This window comes from Phascolarctos cinereus, unplaced genomic scaffold, assembly GCF_003287225.1.
Source record: "Phascolarctos cinereus isolate Bilbo 61053 unplaced genomic scaffold, phaCin_HiC Scaffold_4;HRSCAF=312, whole genome shotgun sequence".
NCBI lineage: Eukaryota > Metazoa > Chordata > Mammalia > Diprotodontia > Phascolarctidae > Phascolarctos > Phascolarctos cinereus.
This window is the reverse complement of record NW_027555847.1, coordinates 541,316,193-541,338,746: the sequence shown is the minus strand read 5'-3', so window position 1 is coordinate 541,338,746 and position 22,554 is coordinate 541,316,193. Positions and strand designations below refer to the sequence as shown.

The following is a 22,554-nucleotide window of genomic DNA, read 5'->3' as shown; positions in this document are numbered from 1 at the left end:
TGGGGTGGAGCAGCTAGGTTATGAAGGACTTTGTTAAACAGAGAATGTTGTATTTGATTCCAGAAGTGATGGGAGCCACTGAGTGTGGAAGTGATATGGTCAGACCAGTGCTTAGGAAAATCAGTTTGATGGCTGAATGGACTGAAATAGGGTACAGCTTGTGGCATGCAGACCAACCAGTAGGCTATGGCAATAGTCCAGGTATGAAATTATAAAGAACTGCCTGAGAACAATGGCAGTATCAGAGGAAAGAAGGGAGTATACTTGAGAGATATTACAAAAGTGACAACAACAGACTTTAGCAACAATAGAGTGCGAGGTAGTGAAGAGCTGAGGATGACACCCAGGTTGTGAGCCTGATAGACTGGGAAGATAATGATGCCTTTGACCATAACAGGGAAGTTTGGAAGACAGTAGGGTTTGGGGAAAAGATTTGGGGAAAAGTTCAGTTTTGGACATGTCGAGTTTATAATGTTTACTAGACATCCAGTTCAAGATGTCTGAAAACAGTTGGAGATGTGAGATTGGAGGTCAGTAGAGAGGTTAGGGCAGGATAGGTTGATTTGAGAATTGTCAGTATAGAGACAGTAATTAAATCCATGGGATTTAATGAGATCACCAAGTAATACAGAGGGAGGAGAGAAGAGGGAGCACAGGAGTACCTCAAGTGAAGTGGTAAAATTTCTTTTGCCCCTCCCATAATGTTGTCTTGATTAGATTTCAAGGGTCAATAGTTTTGCACAATTATAAAGTTTCTTTCTGATAAATATCCACCTGGAATTGATACCTCCCTCTATTCAAATGAAAGGGATTCTTGAAGGGATAGAATGTCTTTTTCATATCTCTCCTTTGAACTCACAATATCTATTTTGTGTTATTGTTATTTAGATACATATTTCATCCTCCTTTTAGATTGTAAGTCCTTAAAGGACTTACTGTAGCCTATTTATCTCTACATTGACACAGAGCCTAGAACAATGTTTACATGTTAACAGTTCAATTCAAAGTGGTTAAATGAAGGAATCTGAATGATATTCCATAACAAAGATGAGGGAAGTAATTCTGAGCACATAGCACATAAAATTTAGAGTTGAGATAGATCTCAAATATTATCTCATGCAACCTTTTCATTATGCAGATAAGACAACTGAGGCCTACAGGGGTTGAGTGGTTTTCCCCAAATCCTACAAGACTGGGATTCAAAGCCTACTTTTCTGCTTTCACATCCAACATTCATTCCACTATAGCCCATTTCTAATTCTATAAGGATGTTTGTTTCCCTTCATTTGTTGATATTCCGCACTTTTTTTGTTTGTTTTTGTGGTTGAGATTTTTTTTCTTAATGGAAAAGTTCCAAACTGCCACATGTTATTATTCAATGTCCCAGATTTCATCTCCTTTCAATTGTGTAAGTTTTACAAAGAAGTATATTTAGAATTTCCTTTTATTTGAGAACATAAATCTTCCCCAGCACCCACAGTAGCTTAAAGCAGATATAAGGTGTTAGAATGACTGATTACATCAATTTAAATTGTTGTATAGCCCATTGTTGCCCACATTGAGCCACTAGGCCTACAAGGTGAAATCTGCCAATTGAAACTTAATGACTTTCATCTATAGACCTCTTTTACTTGACAGAAACAAATTATAGTTCACCCATGTGGCATTCTAATAGTCTATCACTCACAAGATTATATTTGACTATTTTTATTACAACTTTTACTGCAATATTGAAAATTGAATCTGCCCAGTAGTAATAATAAAACCACTTGTAACAGTATCAAGCCATTTGGGACAATTTTTAATGTCCTAGCAATGCTAATAGGAGAGGGGCATAGCTCAGGTTATAGCTCTGTCAAAAAAAAAGAATGTCCCCTGGAGCAAGAAAGTCCCAGGAGACAAAGCATCTTTCACCAGCATTTACAGCTTTCCTTTGTAGTCTATTAAACATGACAGGCTCCAGATTGAATCCTCAGTTTTGAAATCCCTGCTAGGACTTCTATACCTGTATCTATGATTTCTATTCACCCCTCTACAACCTTGGCTCCCTTCTTCACTCTGATCCTTAGATTTAATGTTCCCACAAACTCCATGTAGATATTCACAACATCTATCTACCCATTGCTTCTATCACAGCCTCTTTCCCCAGGAGGATTCTATCCTGGGCCCCGTTTATTTCCTTGAATCACCGGGACAAGTCACTCCTAACCCTTCTTGCCCTTGAGAGGTGGGTCTCTGAGACTCTGAGACTACGACAGCCATTACAGCTGACCTCTACAGAACTAGTTACACCCTAGCCTTTCAGGAAGCAAGTTAAATTGATGGAGTAAACTTCTATGATTACCTGTCCCACAATGGAAAAAAAAAACAGAGGAACTCCTAAGGTTTGGGGGCCAATGCAAATGTCAACAAATCTTCATCCCTAGGGACAATTATACCATTAGAAATTTCCTTCTTTAATTGCATGAACAATTTTAATAGGATGACCAAAGATCCACCTTAATGAGGACTATTACAACAACCATTGAATAGGAACTACTAAAATAATAGACTGGCTTTTCATAAAATGGTGACCTTCTGTAACATATTTAATATATTCAATTTTCTATCACTTGATTGACAATAATCTCTTATTTACCCATTTCACAAACATGCATTAAGTGTTTATACAGAGCATTGTGATAGAGTGTGAGGGAAATACCAAATTTAGATACAATTCTGTCCTATTCTCAGGGATTAGATAAATCCAGTGAAGGTATAGTACAGAAAACAATCAAAAACATGTCTCTTGTATAGGTAAAGTACAGTTACATTTTCTCATTCAGGCTAAAAAGAACAATGGATTTGGAAGTCAAAAGTTTTAGCCTCAATTCTAGGGAAGCTGGATGGCAGAATAGATAGATGTGGATCTGGAGTCAGGTACTATAAATTCCAACAAACAAATCCATAGTATTTTCTAATCTCTCTGTTCTATGACCTTTTATGAGGTCATAGGTATGAATTACAAAGCACTTCATAACACAAAAATTGGCCCTTCAACAGGCTTTCTTGAAAAGAATATGCATTTTCTCTCACAACTATAATTACAGATCCAAAAAGGAAAGTGGTAATCACAAGGTAATTGCATTAAAATGTGGCTTTCTTTAGACAAGGAATCATAGGATTTCAAGCTGAGAGGCAACTTGGAGATCATAAAATCCAACCCCTTCATTTTATAGATGTGGAAGCTAAAGTCTTAGTGGGGTTAAGCTACAAAGTGATAGCTAATTAGTGACCAAACTAGAGCTAACACTCTCTAAATGTTCTTTCATGAATCCAAGCATGGGGATTCATGGAACTGGGCAGTAAATGTTTTCAAGTTTATGAGGTCACATCCAAAGCTGCACAATGACAAAGTCACAGCTAAGAGATTTTGATGCCCCCTGGGTTTCTCCAAATGCTACAGCACACTGCCTGTGGCCTTGAATATTTTATTTGATTTTTTCAAAAATCATGTCAAATTTTCAGTACTCTAATTTACTCTGAACTGTTCGAAACTATCCCTGAATTCATTCTTCTAATCTCTACAGGACATGAAATTGTAGAGTGGGTGGTCCTTCTGTTTCTGTCAGTCACAACCTTCAAAGAAGGAAACCAATAGAAAATTATTGAGTGGCCCTAAATATCTCCATATAGTCATGCTGAGAACTTAAAAAGAAATCTCTAGAACTCTGTGTAGCAAGGGGAAGGAGGTAAGCAGAAAATTTATCCCCAAGACAACCCAGTTGGCAACGTGTTACATTTGTGCAAGCATGGAGTGAATAAGCAGAGGAGCCCTGGAGTATGTCTTTATTTTGCCTACCGCCTTGTAATTTGACTTTGAGAGCTCTGGGTGGAATCTAACCAGAACCATGTGATATGTGTTTCCAGGGCAGCCTTAGTGCGCCTTTTACTTCCCCAAAAGTCAGAAAGAAGGAATAATGGTTATCATGTCTCCAGGGGTAAACAATTCAAACTGGAGTGACTATAAGTGACAGATGCCGATTAGAAAGGGATTTTGAAGCTTCTGTCGCTGGTTTCCATTTGCATTAATATTGGAGGTTCAAACAATGATGAATTTGGAAGACAAGTGGAAAATCAAGAGAAATTCAAAGGACATAATGTCACAAAAGTATCTCTGCATCTGTGAAGGTTAGCATGGTTTTTAAAAGTATTTTTTCCTCTGTAGAGGCTATAGTTAAAGTTTTTTCTAAGCGGCCATTATGTTTTTCATTGACTCACTATGACCTTGACAGATTCTGATTCCAAATGTTAGGAGAGATTTGTCTAAGTATGAATTTATAGGTGCTTCAGACAGGTGGAAGGGGCCAGAGTGTCAAATAACTGAGGTACTTAAGTCCTTCAGTACATCCGTTTCTTTTCACTTATGTATCAAATGCTGTGGCTACAAGCAGGAAGAATGAAATAATCCCTACTGAAAAAGATTACATTCTAATAGGGGCGGGAACAAGCATATTTATGAACATATACAACATAAACACAATGTGAATAAATATGTTTGTATTTATTGTATTTAAGTAACAAAGTAAAACAAGTGCCAACAGACATTAGCACTGCAGCACCGTGTGTGTGTATGTGTGTGTGTGTGTGTGTGTGTGTGTCTGTATCTACACACAATATAGTTAAATACAAAGTAGTTTGGGATACAGGGTACTAGAAATTGAGTGTGGGGGTTTAGGAAAGGCTTCATGAAGATGGCGCTTGAGCTGCATTTTAAAGAAAGAGAACTCTTTGAAGCAGAGGAAAGGAGGAAGTGCATTCTAGGAATGTGGTCTGTCTAGTACACAGACAAGAAGATGGAAGATTGGGTGGTGTGTGTGAGGTACACAGAGAAGGTCATTATTCATGTAACTAAATTCAATTCAATAAACTTTAATAAATGGAAATGGCAGGATCTGTATCTCGCTTCATAAATATATCTCCAGCATCAGGTATAGTGGATTTCATCACTTCAAGGGATGGCCTGATCTCATTGGTGTGGAAGCTAGTGTGGATGTTTCTTCCCTTGGAACAAATCACAACGTATCCATGCTTTCTCATTCTGGGCAATTGTTGGCCAAAAAACTCCATAGATCTTCCACACAAGCTCTCCCCAGTGTTCTGCAGGTTTTCCTTTTGTTCTTATGATAATTCATGTTTGCCACTACAGCACTCAGACTGCCACCCTCTAATTCCTCAGCCTTGATATGTGACTGGTTCAATTCAACAAGCATGTGTCAGGTGCTGGGGATATGAAGACTAAATGCTAAGCAGTTCCTGCCCGCAAGGAATTTACTTTTTACTGGTGTCTTTGAGGGAAGCAACAGCTGTTGAGACTACCAAGATTCATTTCTAACTGTGAAATTTAAAAAATTTAAGACATAGTTTCTGGGTAATTAATCATTTTATTAATCATACCAGCAGATAATTAATAAAAGGGGTAAGTGGCACATTCAAATGCCAAAAACCCCTCATGAAACCCACTCAATGTTTGTATACCCTTGGAAGAGTGGGTGTTTCTGAGAGTGGCAATCAACTCTGATTGGTTAACAATTAATGAGAACGATTATTACAATGAGAGGTGGACCCATTCTAATGAAGGGATGGGGGACAAGACTTTGATCATCTGGCTCCCAGATCACCCCCAGCCAAAGGATCTACACACACACAAACCTGAGAAGAACACAGTGAGCTAGAATTCACTTTAGATTAAATTCTTTGTAAGGTTCTATAGTTGGGTGGGTAACAATTCCAAGATTTCATCTCATCATCCACCCTACCTTTAAAGAGAACTAAGCTTTGACCTATTCTCCAAATGAGGAATGGAAAAAATCCTGGATCTTCCCAATATTAACAATCAGTTATTTAATAATCATTTCTCTCATAATGCAGTCAGATCCATCTGTAATAGGTACTCATATGTTTGTTGTAACAAATTAACTTCTTGTTCATGTGAACTATTTGTGCCCAACCCGTGGTAGAGCATTCCAAGCTCATATTGGTCTGATCAGCCACAGTAGGATAAATTGTAACTTGACTCTCCTCTTTAAGAAAAAAGGACAACAACCCACAAATTAACTAGAATTAAATAACAAAGGCAAAGATACTACCTTGTTTTATCTTTTGTCTCTGAGTTAAACATATGTGCTTGAAAAACATTTGTCAAATTTAAATGAATTTTATAGTTGATGCTTGATAAATATTTTAACTGACTTGAATTATCGTAATATCTAGTATTTATGTAGCTTTGTGGTTTGTAAAATATTTTACATGTGTTAACACATTTGATCCATACAACAATCCAATGATTTAGGTGCCATTATTTTCCTCCGTTTTTACAGATGGGTAGGTAAATTGAGGCACAGAGAGGTTAAGTTACTTGCCAGGGTTACACAATAACTGAGGCAGTACTCAAACTTAGGTCTTCCTGATTCTTAGTACTAGGTGCTATCCACGGCGCCACCTAGCTGCTGCATAAGCATAAAGATAACTGAAATACAAATTTTGGTGTTCTAAGTGAATAGAATAGAATGTTTTGAGAAATTCAAGGAGAGATTCCATATAGTGGGAGGAATGAGGAAATGTTTCATGGAGAAGGTGGCATCTGAGGTTAGCCCTGAAGGAAAACGAGAATTTCAGTTTATTCTAGTAATGCTTATAACAAAAGCTTTAACATATTTCTAGAACTTTCTTGGTTAAAAAAATTACTAGACTAAAGAAATTACTAGTCTACTACACTAGACTTGTAATTACTATTACAAGTGAAATATGGACTAGAACTAGATCTCTCAGGCTCAACTGTCTCTGATTTACTCAAAGATATTATGACACGCAGGTTTTTTTTAAACCTATAAAATTCATGGTAATTCTAGTCTCATTTCATTTTTAAAGTTTAACATAAAATCTTAATATTCTATTGGATCTATGATTCCACTGATGGAGATGTTATCTCTGCACAGTATATAACATAGTCCAGATATATCTCACCTTCCTATGCAACTCTTGTCCATTCTCCACCTACCACCCACCATAAATCTGCCATAATTGGCCCACCCAGCATACTGAGCTACTTCTGTTCACTCTTTTATACTTCTTGGAACACTTTGTGGTCCATTAGTTATCCCATATAATTCTGTTTCTAACTGGTCCAACTTTTTTTTTGTCAACATGCACTTCTCTGATAACATTCTTTTCCCTGCTTCTCCTGAATATTTCTTCATTTGCAACTTGTTGTAACTTGCTGGTAGCCACTACACACCTCTCCACTGCACTTTGGATAATCCTCGACTTCAATTCTTTGGACACTAATTTTTAAAGCCTCACCAGTATACAAAGTTTTTTGGGTTTTTTTGTTTGGTTGGTTTTTTAGGATAGGCAATGGAGTTAAGTGACTTGCCCAGGGTCACGCAACTAGTGTTATGTGCCTGATTTGAACTCAGGTCACCCTGAATCCAGGGCCGGTGCTCTAACCACTTTGCCACCTAGCTGCCCCACAGATATACAAAGTCAACAGAAGAATGTTGATGTTAAGATGACAGACCTTTGTTTCAGGGGAAAGCTTGGGGTCATTAAAAGAATAGTGCAAATTCCCAAAGGTAATTCAACCACCTAGTTTCATCATAGTAAACTATAATATTCTAAAAGTAGTGGAGACAAAAGAAATACCGTATACAATTTTAAAAAATGTAATCTTTAAATAGGTTCTTTTGCAGGTCTTAATTTATTACCCTTTTAAAATTATGTTTATGTTAATATTAAAAATTAAAATTTTTAAGTAGATAAAGTTTGTCTTTCATTCCTTCTGGTCTTTATAATAGGCCCTTTCCTCTTTTAGTGGTACCTCTTTTCCAACTCTGACCTAGGAAATGATAGTGTTTTCCACTTACAAAACTTATGGAAGAACTTATCTGAAAGTCCTTCACACTGAAGTACAAATGACTGATGACTCAAAATTCAAATTCTTTCTAATAGTATTTGTATTAACAACAAGAATCAAGATCTTAATCTAAAAGAGTGAAGTAATACTGGTGAAATTAAAAGCATCAAAATGAGAAAAGTATTTTGGATGAAGCAGTCTTTCCTAGTTCCTCTCCAATTGTACTATGTAGAAAATCACCTTTTAGATTTTTTCAAATAAAAGCAGACTAGAATTATCATAATTTTATTGGTTTAATCACAATGAGGTTGTATTTGACTGATTCATCAATGACTTGAAAGTACAAATTAGCATAAATAAGAAAATTATTTATCATAAAGATATTCATTAGGTATATTTATATTATTCTTTTTAGAATAGTACTTGGGATCAACATAATATGTACCATAAATTCCTACAGTAGACTATGGGTAATTAAATAATTTTTTGCACAAATTGACTTGGAATTTGCTGGATGACTATATTTTTTGGAATGATGAAGGAATGTGAAAGACTGATTATACCCCACTACAAAATGGATCATTTGGCTGCTTTTAAATTTCATAGGCACATATTACCACAAAAACCAACCCATTACAATCCAGTGTGTCAATTCATACATTTTAATAGCCGTTTTAAAACATTTTCTTTTTCAGTTCTTCCAAATGCTACTTAAAAATAAACAAATAAACACAGATGTCTATGTTAAAGGCAATTAACTCAATAAAGTTCATAAGCATTCTGAGAAATGATTTTTTAATGATTTTATCTTTCCCATAGCAATATGTTAAGAATTAAATCTCAGCTATGATTTTAAGCTCTGCTATACAATACAATAGGAGCTCCTGTTTAAATGGCAAGTTTTATTTTGCTTGAATCATTTACATTAAGAAATTCATCTTTTTATCAGTGTAGCCTACAGAAATCCCCAGATATAGTCTAATATAGGCTACAGAAATCCAATGAATTACTTATAAAATGCTGTCAACTAAACTCCCAAAGTAAAATGATAATTAAATTGAACCACAGACCTGGTAGATTTTGCTAATATAGAAGCCAGCAAATATATTCATATAAGGTCTCCCTGGAGATTCTTCCAGCTTTTCCCAAAGAAGACAAATTAAGAAGCTATATCAACTCTCTGTGGCCAGTATTTACAGTGCGAAATGAAGGGCATTTACCTCTTTTCTAAGTGACATAAAGTGGTTGATGCAGTTTGTAAACATATCTAAATTCTCCCCAGCCTACAAACTCTCATAAGTTGGCTCTACCATGTACTCCTATGAGACTAGAAATTTCAAGCGTCTTGAGGAAGATTCATGTGGTATAAGGAAAAGGCTTCACTTGTAACTTTTCTCTTTGTGATTTTTCTGGAGGTATATTAAAATAGAAGTCTGTGCCTAGCATTTACAACCCTTAAGTGCCTCTTTTCTGTCAACTTGATCACTGCACATTAATATATTACTCCCAGATCTACTTCATTCCACTTAAAATCTTTTACACTAATGAAAGTTTTATTTATACTTGGGAAGAGCTTTACTTGAAATCTGCCAATAGTTGCACTTTAGCTATAAACATCCCAGATGGAGAATGGCAACTGTGGAATGGTTCCAAGTGAATTAACAAAGATAGATACCAACATCAAGTAATTCCACTGTGATTATGAAACTGAAATGGACAATGAAGATCTACTTAAGCTGTACCTTCAACAAATACATATCGAGTGCTTATTTGCAAGGCACTCTGTACGTGTGGTGGGTATATAAAGGCAGGACAGATCTTATTACCAAGGATCAGCTGAGCTGCAAGTTCTACTATAAAGCTTTCCTCCTTCCTGTCACTCCCACCACCCATTATTGCTTTTTTTTTTCATTTTAAAATTTATTTACTTATTTATTTTTAGTTTCTAACATTCACCTTTGTAAGATTTTGAATTCTAAATTTTTCCCTCTCCCTCCCCTCCCCAAGATGGCAAGCAATCTGATATAGGCTATACATGTACAATCATATTAAACATATTTCCACCTTAGTCATGTTGTGAAAGAAAAATCAGAACAAAAGGGGAAAACCAGAGAAAGAAAAAAAATAAAAGGAAAGTAAAAATAGTATGCTTAGATCTGGATTCAGACTCCATAGGTCTTTCTCTGGATGTGGTTAGTATTTTCTATCATGAGTCTTTTGGAATTGTCTTAGATAATTGCATTGCTGAGATGAACTTAGTCTATCAAAGTTGGTCATCACACAATGTTGCTGTTACTCTGTACAATGTTCTCCTGGTTCTGCTCACTTCACTCAGCATCAATTCATGTAAGTCTTTCCACATTTTTCTGAAATCTACCTGCTCATCATTTCTTATGGAACAATAGTATTCCATTACATTCATATACTACAACTTACTCAGCCATTCCCCAATTGATGGGCATCTCCTCAATTTCTAATTCTTTGTCACCACAAAAAGGGCTGCTATAAATATTTTTGTACATACAAGTCCTTTTCCCTTTTTTATAATTTCTTTGACCATCTGTTATTTTTGTTTCCTTTCCAAGTCAAATATTCCTAGAGTACCTTGTATAATCTCTTCTTCTCTGCCTTTAGTTACTACCCTGTATTATTACCCTAATCTGCACCAAGGATAATTTTATCAACTAATTAAACTATATATGACTACTAGAATTTAACTCCATTGGTGACAATAGGCCTTGAGAGAAGACTGGGATTTCTATTGGTAAAAACCAGAATAGGAGAAGAGTGCATTTCAACTCCAGGACTTAGGATCATCAAAGGCACACTATTTCTAGAATGCATTTGGAGACAGAAAAGACCACTATGTAATGCAATCCTAGGGCCACTAGTTCTATGGTGAGTGTACCCTAACCATTACTCCCTCAGTCACCTGTTCATATAGTCATTTAGTATTAAATTATGAGACAATTTTGGTTCCCCAGAATCTGTGTTGCTTCTGAGCCAGCATTTAAATGATCCCAGGTCTCAGTAAGGGAGGGGATTAGGTATAAAACAAATTAGCAAGGCAAATCCTTCTTCCCATGCCAGGGCTCAGCTGAGTTCCCATATCTCATCTTGGGTATAATTTCTAGATGAGTGGTGCATTGGATACAGTGCTTGACTCAGAGTCAGGAAGACCTGCCTCAGACACTTAGCTATGGAACCCTGGCCAAGTCATTTTAATTCCCTCAGCCTCAGTTTCTTCAAATATGAAACAGGAGTAATAATAGCATTTACTTCACAGGGCTGTTATGAGGATCAAATGAGATGACACAGGTAAAGTGCTTGCAAACCTGATGGCAATGAGCTGGTCTTGAATTGCTATCATAAACTCCTCTTTCCACAAGCAAATCCATATACTTCAGCTATTTATTCAATGCCTCTTTGGTGTCGTTAATAGAGAGCCAACCTCAGAGTCAAGAAGGCATGGATTCAAATCTTGCCTCTCATACATACTGGCTGTGTGACCTTGGACAAGTCTCTTAACTTCTCAGTGCTTTAGGAGCCTCTCTATGACTATGAGTTACAAAGAAGAAGTAGAGCAGCATTGGTAAGGGGAGTTTAGTCATCAGGAATTTCCCTAGACTAGTGAAATCCCAGGTGTAACTCCCATCCCTTTGTTAATCAACATACTTCAGGCTGAGTTTAGGTGAGCATCACCCACGGAAGGGTATCACAGTATCTAAGTAGTATCCAACCAGAGGTAAGCCACCTTTTGTTATATTTGATGAATCTAATGGTTTGTACCTATTACCAGCCTTTACTATTATTAGTTCACTAAAGTGATTTGTTTATTCCAAAAATATTTCTTTAGGTTTTCTTTTTTTAAAATCTGTTTATTCTGTGCTCTAAGAATGACTATCCTCTTCCTCTTTTTTTGATGCAGGAGAAGTTGCCTTAGGGCGATAGACCCTATGTATTGTAAATAATCTATAGAATTTTATTAAGGAACTTCCCTAATCTAATATGGTTCATTTTACCATCCCAAAGGTTTTCACTGAAATTCAGAAATAGAAGTCTTAATAGCTTTGTATATGTTCTTCCTAGTCAGCTATAATTTCAGAAGAACAGTGTTTTATAATATTCAGCTACAGCCTTCTTTTTTAATATATTTATGCATGACATGAATTAACTAGAAGAAACAATTATCTATATATTAAACATATCTTGCCTTAAAAAGATAAAATTAGATAATATACACACATACATATTTAGTTTTGTAAATGTTAAAGTACCAGATAATTGTTAGCTATTATTGTTGTTAGTAGTAATAGTAGCACTTTCTTCTTCTACTATTTCAATGTGATCTTCAGAGTCAAGCTCAAGATTTTCCCATCTCTATACTTCTGGCATATGCTGAGATTCATTGAATACAAATAACATTTTGTCATTTTAAAAAAGAGTTCACAAGACAAAGGATCTATTTAATTTGGCTTTGGTAGAGTCATCAAATTTGATATCATTCATTCACCTGAGATAGTTAATATGATATTTTGGTTTGACTCCTTCATTAATTTGAAAGCCATATTTAGTTCCATTAAGGAGTGATGATAATGGATTTAAGGCTAGGCAGAACCATAAAGGAAAACCATTTTCCTGAAAAATGCCCTTGACATTATGTTGAAAGCACAATTCACCAAAATAATAAAGCCCATTTTTTCATGTGGATATCAAATACTATAGTGTCCTCACTATGTTGGGGCTTATTTTATATATGTGAAAATATATAAAGAAGCTATGAGTATCAGAACCAAGTTGCTCTTTATATCTCTGGTACTTTTCAATACATCTTTTTTTTTCTCGTTGGTCAACATATTGTTTTCTTTTAATGTTTACATATTTGTCTTCCTGATACAAGCTGTGAATGCTTTGTATAAAGTACATAAATACATAACTGACCTAAATTTGAGAGGTCTTTGATGTTTGCCTCTTTTTTAGTAATAGATATATGATTCCTTCCATTATGAAGGGTGAGATCAGGCTTATGTCTGAGAGGAAGCTGGTAAAGTGCCTCACTAGTAATTAATGTGCCACTGTAACGTGGTTGAGCCAACAGTTATTGATTTTATGCAGCTTTGCTGCTTTCTAGTTTTGCACCAAAGCTAGAGTTTTGATATAAATATTCCCACTCATTACCTTAATGGTACAAAACCCTCTTGCTTGTCTGATATGTCTTATGTTTCCATTGTAATGGGCTTCATTTGCCATATAGATGAACAGAAATTTTCCATATATGTGCTTTGGTGAGTCACAGAAAATGGAGAAGACACGGAGACTTAACAAGCATATCACATAACTTAAAAACCAGTTGAAGAAAGCCTGCTTTATATCTATGATCTTGAATCAAAAAATCAGAGAGAGGAATCACAAATAGTATGTCCCCTGAGTTTGTATGAACTCAAGGCAGGAGGGGATAGAATCCTGATACCAAATTTATGTGTCCAAGAAAAATACAAATTTGTAGACTGATGGAGGGCTCTATTCTCATAATCAAGAAGTTGAAAAATTAGGCAATCTTCGAGCCTACAAAATAGTCACAGAAAATGGTCTGGGCACAACAGAAAAATATTTTGTAACTACCTGCTGCCCATAGGGGAATTAATTGTTCAACTAAAGTTATCTATTTTTAAAATTGTATGCTGCACTTGATTGAGGTCTATGTGTCTGTGTGTGTTGTAGCAGTAATCACCCAACAATATGGCAATGAAAATCAGGGAGTCAGACTTACAGTGGCTAGAGACTTCCCTGGTCAACCCCACCCCTGAAACAAGAAATGTCTTCTCTTCTCTCCTCTCCTCTCTCCTCTCCTCTCCTCTCTCTCCTCTCCTCTCCTCTCCTCTCCTCTCCTCTCCTCTCCTCTCCTCTCCTCTCCTCTCCTTTCCTCTTTCCCTCCAAATCAAAATAGGTACTACAGTGGATAGAGTGGAAGTCAGAAGCCAGGAAGATATGAGTTCAAATCCAACCTCACATACTTCCTAGCTATGTGACCCCAGGCAAGTCATTTAATCTCTGTCTGCCTCAGTTTCTTCATATGGAAAACGAGCTAATGATGGTACCTACTTCACAGGTTTTTGTATGATGATCAAATGAGGTAATTAACTTATAAAAGTGCTTAGCACAGTGCCTGGCACAAAACAGATACTATACAAATGCTCATTCCCTTCCCAAATCCCACCCATCCTTTCATGCTGATTTTATATCCTACTCGACTTGAATCCTTTCCAAACACCCTGGTCCACACTGATCTCTCACTTCTCTAATCCCTAAAACACTGAGAGACTAGATCACACATGCCAGAGCTTAATCATATGCTATCTTTTAATGTTCTCTAACTAGATCATGAACTTATCTCCCCTATTAGATAATTCATACCCACAAGAAGCTTATAATATTTAGTGTTTTTTTCTCCTACAGTTCTTAGCAGGAAGTAAGCATTTAATAAATGCTTGATAAATTGAATTGTCAGTTAACAAAATTACTATTCATGATAAAGGACTCAAAGAAATGGTTAAACTAATGAGAAGGTAGGAGTTTAAGAGATAAATGAGTACTATACCCACACTATAATTTGATTAAAACATTCACTTCTCTTTTTTTCTCATTTCTTATCCCATCTATTTTCTTAACTAATTTTTTTTCTCATTAAGCTATATACTTATTAGCAGGAAGAGGCTAAAATATATGATTTGTTTATGTCACCTAAGCCACAAAGCCCATGAAGGGACTCCCTTCTTATTGGTGGATATCAATGCCCCATACCTATGTGAGGGAACAGGCAGAGTTAGTGAGAGTGCAAGAAAAGAAACATCTGTTCTCTTTACTTTCTTCAGATTTTTCTGGTTTCCGGCTTCAAGACAGATGGGCCATTCCAAACTTTTTTCAAGTCACCAAAGGGAGAAAAAGATTCTGGGAAGAAGCTGACATGTAGAACTTTGATCATGTTCCCGTTCCTTGCTTACTACACAAGAGACTTTGGGGAATTTCCCCTTGGGTCAAAATTGGGGCTCTATCTCTTGGTTGAGCTAAGATATCTCATTCTCAATATCCTTCTATCTGTATTGTCTGGTATATATTCCAATATGCATACTTTTTCTGATTTTTGTTTTGTTATCAACTTGGATAAAAGGGTTTCTTTGCTATTTATTATGTGTGTTCATTGTGGAACTGGTATTTGGTGGAAAGGGAGTCAAGTCTTGGCCCCCTTTTCTGATTCAAAAAAATAGTGGGGGCAGCTAGGTGGTGCAGTGGACAGAGCATTGGCCCTGGATTCAGGAGGACCTGAGTTCAAATCCAGCCTCAGACTCATAACACTTACTAGCTGTGTGACCCTGGGCAAGTCACTTAACCCCATTGCCTAGCTTAAAAAAGAAAAACAAACAAAAAAAATAGTGATCAGGAGTTTAGCTTGAACCTGAAAACTATAACCTATAAACTAATAATATTTAAGGGAGCAGATATATTTAATTCTAGCCCAGTACTCCCTTTCCCTGAAAAGAGAAGAATGGCCAGCCTCTGGACCTAATCTACTGCTTTCCCTCTGGCAGAAATTAAAGTCTTAGCTGGAGAAGGATAGGTAGAGGAAATGCTAGATAGGTTATTCTTGCCCCACGTACCCCTCCTTCCTCTCCCCACTTCCTCCCCAAAAGCCACACAGGACAGCTCATGCTACATTTAAAAAGCAGGTTCTTATTTTTGGTCTCATTGGAAATCTCACTAAAATTTCTAAAAGCAATGAGAAAGAGGTTAATTGCCATAGAATAACATATACTATATATTTGTAATTTCCTTCCTTAAATACCATAGATCAGCTAATGTGTATTTATGAAGTTTGATTTTGAGCACCTCACCAGAGAATTTATGTTTATTCTTTATTATATTAAAAGACTACATTGAATAAATCTAAATGGACAAAATCTCATTTCAATAAACTGATGGTAAAAAAATTACTTAAAGACACTTTTGGTTTCCATGTTCAATTAAAATCAATCTTACACAAATTATGTAATCTTATTTGTTCTTAAGGTTCAAGGAGTATAACTTCATCTTGGTTGTCAGTGTCCCAATGTTACTACTGTTGGTACTTTTGTTTCCTTTCATGTTAGACCTTCTTGGAGTTCATTCTCCTTTTTCCTGTTTTGTTTTGTGTTTTAGTAGCTGTACAGCCATAAATATCTTTAGAACTTATGCTCAAATTCAGGCAACTCTCCATTATCTGTGGGTAATTTATCTACTTTGTGAACGATCAGAAGTGAGTTGTTGGCCAGGAAATGAAAATTAAATTTAACATTATTCTAAACAAAACTTGATTTGAAATGTAAATATTCTGGGAGAGGGGTGGTGGGTAAGAATCCCATGTTTCAAAATTATTCTCCCTAGTCCCCTCTTCCCTAATGTTTGAATTATTCATGTCACTACTCGGATCCCTTAGATTTAAAGGACTAATTTCTTTAAATTCTAGAAAATGTATGAATCTTGATTTGATATTAGAAATCTTCTCAAAAGAGCTGTTTCAATTATATTTGGCATGAAGAAAAGGTCACTTGTTTCTTAGTCTTTATGGTAATAAATGCTTGCCTCCTGACTATAGTACTCTTTCTTTCTCTACTGTACTACTTCCTCAGTCTTTTCCCCAACCAAAAGTTCACCCAAGAATATTCTATGCTTAGAATAATGGTATTTTTTAAAAAATCATTTACTCAGGCCATAGGCTTCTAAAATACAAATCTGAACATCATTTTTTAAATTTGTTCACATAGTATGGTGTCCTGGAAAGACCATTGAACCCTTAGGAATCAAAGGACCTATGTGATCTCAGACAAGTCACTTGACCTCTGTGGGCCTCAGTTTCTTGATCTACAAAATTGGAGTGTTGGACTCAATGGCCTCTAAAATCATAGGATCATAGATTTAAAGCTGGAAGGGAACTTAGAGGCCATCAAGTCCAATTTTCTAATTTTATGGATAAGAAAACCAAGTCCCCAATAGATTGATTCCCCTAGTCACATAGCTAAGTCTCTTCCAACTCTAAAATCTATGATCCTATAATTCTATAATACTCTGGAATATGTTTTTTTAAGTACTTATCTGCTAACATTTTAAAAAGAGAATGGCATGATTTCATAAGTGTCAGGAGGAAATGACTATAAGCTGGCAGGCAAGGCACATGGAAAGATGACTACTAGCACATGTGATTTCTATTTACAGTCACTGGCAAATTAGCAGAAGTAGTGTGAAGAGGAAGGACAATGCATTGCATTTATGTTTTTACATCATTGTCCCCTGCCCAGTGTAATGCCAAGTGCAGGATGGCAATGTTGCCAACCCCCTTCCCTCACTGGCCTGAGTCACTCTCTTATAGATTTCATTTGGACAGCTCCACAGTGAGTGGACAGTAACATAAATGGAGAAAAATTGGATAAGGAAGAATATAGGAGAAAACCAAAGGATCAAATTTTTGGAGAAGGAGCCTAGAATAGGGAAACCAGGACTGAGAAATCCCCTTCAGTATTCTCTAGATCCTTGATTGTGGCTACTAGTAGTTCAGGGTGGCTAGGTGGCTCAGTTAATAAAGCCTCAGGCTTGGAGTCAGAAAGATGAGTCTTCCTGAATTCAAATCCAGTCTCAGAAACTTAATAGCAATGTGACCTGGGCAAGTCACTTAACCCAGTTTGCCTCAGTTTCCTTATCTGTAAAATAAAGCTGGAGAAGGAAATGGCAAACCACTCCAGTATCTTTGTCAAGAACATCCCAAAAGGAGTCGTGAAGAGTTGGATTTGAAACTGAAATTACTACTTCAGGGGTCACTTAGATTAGGGATAATGGGAGTGTGTAGGCTCTGTTTTCTTGTCTCTCTTGTATTTGTTCATCCCCTTCAGACCTTCCCAACACTGACTTGAACTGAGTTCATAAAGTTAATGTAAAGCCAAATAAGTATGGGCAAACCTATTGAATAACATTGTAAACTTGGTCTTTGGCATCTCCAGAATCCCTTTTTTCTAGTGTTCGTGCTCCCTTATGTGATGACTCCCACCACTAGCTCAGATACCAAATAAGTAGCCTAATGCTTTCTTATCCTTATCAAAACTTCTTCAAAGGAAAGAAGGCAACATTGTCCAGCGGAAAACACACTGGATGGCCTCCATTCTAGTCCTGGCTTTATCACTAAGGAGATTTTGACCATGGGCAGGTCACATAATTTACCAGTGCCTCAGTTTCCTCAACTGTAAAATGAGGCAGTTGGACTATCTAAGTTTCAAGGTCTCTTCTAGCTCTAATAGTCTATGATCAGAAAAATTGTTCTTACTAAAATGTAAATAGCTGCTAAAACTCAAAGCATGGTGGAAGGCATGCCTAATTTGCAGTCAGAAAACCTGGGTTTGTATCCCAACTCTGCTACTTACTACCTTTTACTCTAGGCAAATCAATTAATATCTCTAGACCTCAGTTGCGTCATCTGTCAAAGGAGAAGGTTAGTCTAGATGGCCTCTAAGGTCCCTTCTAGCTTCTAATCACTAACCATATGATCTTATGTTTAAAATATTCCCCTTAGGAGTATTTTTGTTTTAAAAGTCATCATCAGGGACAGCTATGTAGACCAGGCAGCAGGAGAGGGTCTTTGGGGACTTAGAATATAGAAAACCTTTGGCAGGTTCCTTAAATTCCTACAAAGTTCTTACCAGGGCAGTGGTTCCTATAATCCTGACTCTGACATTAATTATATGACCATAAGCAAGTCCGTTGGGCCTGTTTCTTCACCTGTAAAATGGAGAAAATACCTGTAGTATTTCTCTCACAGGGTAATTGTGAAGATAAATGAGATGGCACATGCAAAACTAATGCAAACTTTAAAGCATTAGATAAATGTCAGCTATTATTGGAAGAAGAAAAAAAGAATCATTTCTGACTAGGAAAACTTTATGAAGGAAACAGCATTTAAGCTGGCCCTAAAAGGAAGGGTAGGATTGTAACCAGGCAAAAATAGAAAAAGGAGGGCATTCCAGGTACAGCGATAAACTGGAGGAAAGCTTTAGATGAATGAAAGGAAACCTCCAGACTGGGGTGGAAAGGAAACTCAGATGAGAGTGGAATCTGGACCTCCCTATGTTAGGAAACTCCTGTCTTGTTCAGTAGTTTCTCTTTATTATCTATATATCTTAGTCCATAAGTAGTTTAGGACCTGGAACCCTGCTCACAAACTCTCTATTTTGCTGCCTTTTGATCTCTAGTTATGAACACCTTGGAGTCATATTACTACCTTTTCCACTTATCTTTAATATAATGTAATTGTTAAATCCTTTTTTCCCCACATTCCTCTCTAGTACACTAATAATATTGAGTGTGCTTCTTTAAAATATAATATATATATATATATGTATATATATAAATATATATATATATATATATATATATATATATATATATATACCTAAAGAAAAAATGAAATAAAATTATATGTAATACTCATTACTAAGGTTGTGGTAATTTTATATATATGTATATATGTATGTATGTATGTATGTATATGAATGAAATTAGTCAGCATGGCTAGAATGTCTCCCAAGTTTATCTTATCTAACTCAAATCTCAGGGCTGCCATTATTCTCCAGTTCCCAGAAAACACCCCCTGCCCTCAGGACTCTGTCAGTCTGGTGTCACTTTGGCTAACTAGAAATTGGTACTTTATCTAGAGAACATGTTCTCCTCTATGTTCAACAAATTTAATAAATTTTAAATGGCCTATGCAACTATGCTAGGTCCTCAGAATATAAAGATGAAAAGTGAGGCAATCTCTACCCCTTTAATGGAGGCATAGACCCCTACATATTTAGGGGACAAAAATATTGGATTGGCTCAGAACAAGTGTCCAAAGCTCATTCATTCATTTTACAACTTAAAAATCCAAACTTGATCCAATCAGAAAGCCAAGATTATTGGTCAATACAATTTATCCATTCCTATCAATAGCTAAGTAACCATTATCCTTACTCATGCAAAGTATATGGGGGGGAGGGTTGAGTGGAAGGAGGGGGTAGGAACACTGGATCATATAAAAAATATTATAATAATCTCAAAACCCAAGTTGACAAAATAAACCCTTTCCTTACATGAAGGATGGTGAGTAGCCCCATTTGAAGAATAGCACACCTGGCCAGGCAGGAGTAGAATTAGAGGGTGCTGGAAAGGTAGCATGCAGGTTGTGGAGATCCTCACTACCTGGATAAAGAGTTTATACTGAGATATCCAGATGGAGATTTTCATTAGGCAATTGGAAAGTTTGAAGCTCAGGAGAGATCTTCAGAGCTGCAAATGTAGGGATAATTTTTTTTGGGGGGGGGGGATGAGAACAGATTAAATTGTAAAAGAAAATGCAGAAAATAAGAAGAGAGGACAGAACTTAAGAGATCAAGAAATAGTAGAGAAGCCATGTAAGAAGACCTAGAAGATAAAGTAAAAAGAAGTAATAAGAAATGTAGAATGAGGAGTGTGTGTTGTTCTATGAAGAAGCCAAGGGGGGAAAGAATATTGAGGATCAAGGAATGGTCAGTGATGTTAGATGCTACAGAGAGGTCAAAAAGTAATAAGGCCTGAGAAAAACTATTTGGATTAGGCAATAAAATGACCTTTCAGAAGGCAGATGGCAAAACACAGTGGGGATAAATACCAGTCTTTAAAGGGCTGGGGAGTGGTGTGAAGGCAAAAATGGAATAGATTACTGTTTGAAGAAGTCTGGCAAGTGATAGGTAAGAAGAGTTGGAAGAGTCCATGAAAGTTTTTGTTTTGTTTTTGGCGAGGCCTAGGCATGTTATCAAGTCGGCGGGGGGGGGGGGGGGGGGAAGGGGGTCGGGGGAGGGCGCCGCCGCCGCAGAGGGGAGAGGGAAGGCGGGGAAGTAGTCTGTGGAAAGGGGACGGTTTAAGGATAAAGATCAAAAAACGAGCTCAATACTTGCCTTGGCCTCTCAAAAAGTAGCTGATACTTTCTTCCCTTTTAAAATTCAAGTGCTTATTACACAAGCTATACCCAGTAACTCCTCTCAATATGACAGACTAGAAAAGGTGAGGTACTCGTGTACCTGCACTGGGCGGACCAGATAGGTGAAGAAAGATGAAAAGGCTCATCTAAGACGCAAGAAGGGCAGAACTGCCAAAAAAGAACTATTTACAAGATGGGCCATCCCTAAACTTGAAGGAGGGGGCCCAGTCCTACAGACTCCTCTCCTTCTGACACCTGGGAATGGGTAAAGGAAAGTGCTAAATACCCCTCATTTACACAAGGTAACCCTGCCCCTAGTCTCTATCTAGCTCTGCTCAGAGCCAGAGGGAATTGTTGCCTGAGTCGCAGACTTCAGGAGGTAGAGGGGGACTGCTGAGGGAGTCTCAAGGGGAAGGAAGCATTCTGGGTTGGAGAGGCAGAACACAGTATGTCTAGGTGGGGCTGTCTCGAGAGGGCAGTCAGTTACGAGTCAGCCCATGTGTTTACCTTGTTCACAGGAAGCCGTAGGGTAAAGAGGAGGGGAAGAAGGGTGTGTGAGTGTCCCTCCTAGAGCTGCCTGTCAGTCACCAGCTGCTCAGCTCTAGAGAGCAGATCTAGTCTTTGAGTCTCCCCGCCACTGCGGAAGGTAGCGGGGCATCTAGGAGAGCAGAGTGGCAAGCCCCCCGACGCCTGCACCTTTTGTCTACACCTTCCCCCTCCCTGGACCTAGAAACCAGGGAAGAGCATTCCGCCAGCCCCCCACACACACTCACTCACTCATCATTCTCCCCGGGCTTTTCCTGGCCCCTCCTCCTCCTGTCCCTGCTGGTGCACTGCCTTCGCCTCCTCTCCTCTTCACCCCACCTGGGGGTGGCTCTGCTCCAGGGGGAGAGGTCAGCGAGCCTCTCCCCCACTGCCCCCCGCCACCCTCTCGCTTTTGGATACCGTAACCCCTGGAACTAGCCGGAAGCAACGAGGCGAGCTGAAGACCCGGTGCGTGAACGTCAGGGGTAGGGGCTGGGGTACCTCTCCGGCCCTTTGTCTCCTTGCTCATCTTTCCCTAGCCCTAGGCGGGGAGAGGGGGCAGGGAACTGGCCGGTGGGGCGGAATAGTGAGAAAGCTGTCTTCGACCTCTCTCATCTTCCTTTTCAAAGGCATGGGGGCAGACGGAGGGAGGGATATAGCTCTTGCTGTCTTCAGACCGCGGATTTCGGGGCGGGGGGGGCGTCATAGAAGTACCATTTACCAAACCCGGGGGGGAAGTGAAATGGTCCCAGCGGTGTGAAAGCGGAGGCCGATACCTAAGCAGCAACAGCGCAGGTGACTCGGTTGGAATGGGCACCACCACCACCACCACCACCACCACCTTTCCCCCTCCCCCTTCCCCCCCCGCAGGGTCGGGGCAGGTGTCGGCCCAGCTCCCAGGCGTTTCCTGCATGATCTCTGTCCCTAACCGCACAGAGACTCTTTTCTCGGGATAAAAGGTGTTTTCTGGGAGGCAGGCCGACTTTAATTCGTGTACTTGCGGCGGCAGCTGCCCCAGCTGGAGGAAGGGTCTCCTGCCCTTCGACGATGCTGGGGCGTCGGGCGGGTGAGTGGGTTGCTTACTATCCGGGTGGATTTACCAAGTGTCAGTCTGGGGGGAGGA

At 38.1% G+C, this 22,554-nt stretch overlaps 1 protein-coding gene across 8 annotated transcripts in view; it reads left to right on the top strand.

Moving 5' to 3' along the window:
* Nucleotides 1-21,469: 21,469 nt before the first annotated feature.
* Nucleotides 21,470-22,554, top strand: part of MBP (myelin basic protein) — a 218,308-nt gene continuing 217,223 nt past the window's right edge. For 3 of the 8 annotated variants that reach the window (XM_020986926.2, XM_020986924.2, XM_020986927.2), the window contains exon 1: nucleotides 21,472-21,899. The gene's annotated coding sequence lies outside the window, so the exon portion shown is untranslated. Of the gene's footprint in view, nucleotides 21,900-22,394; nucleotides 22,498-22,554 lie in introns of those variants that run through there. The other 5 variants (XM_020986923.2, XM_020986922.2, XR_002324623.2 and 2 more) reach the window with 4 other exon arrangements.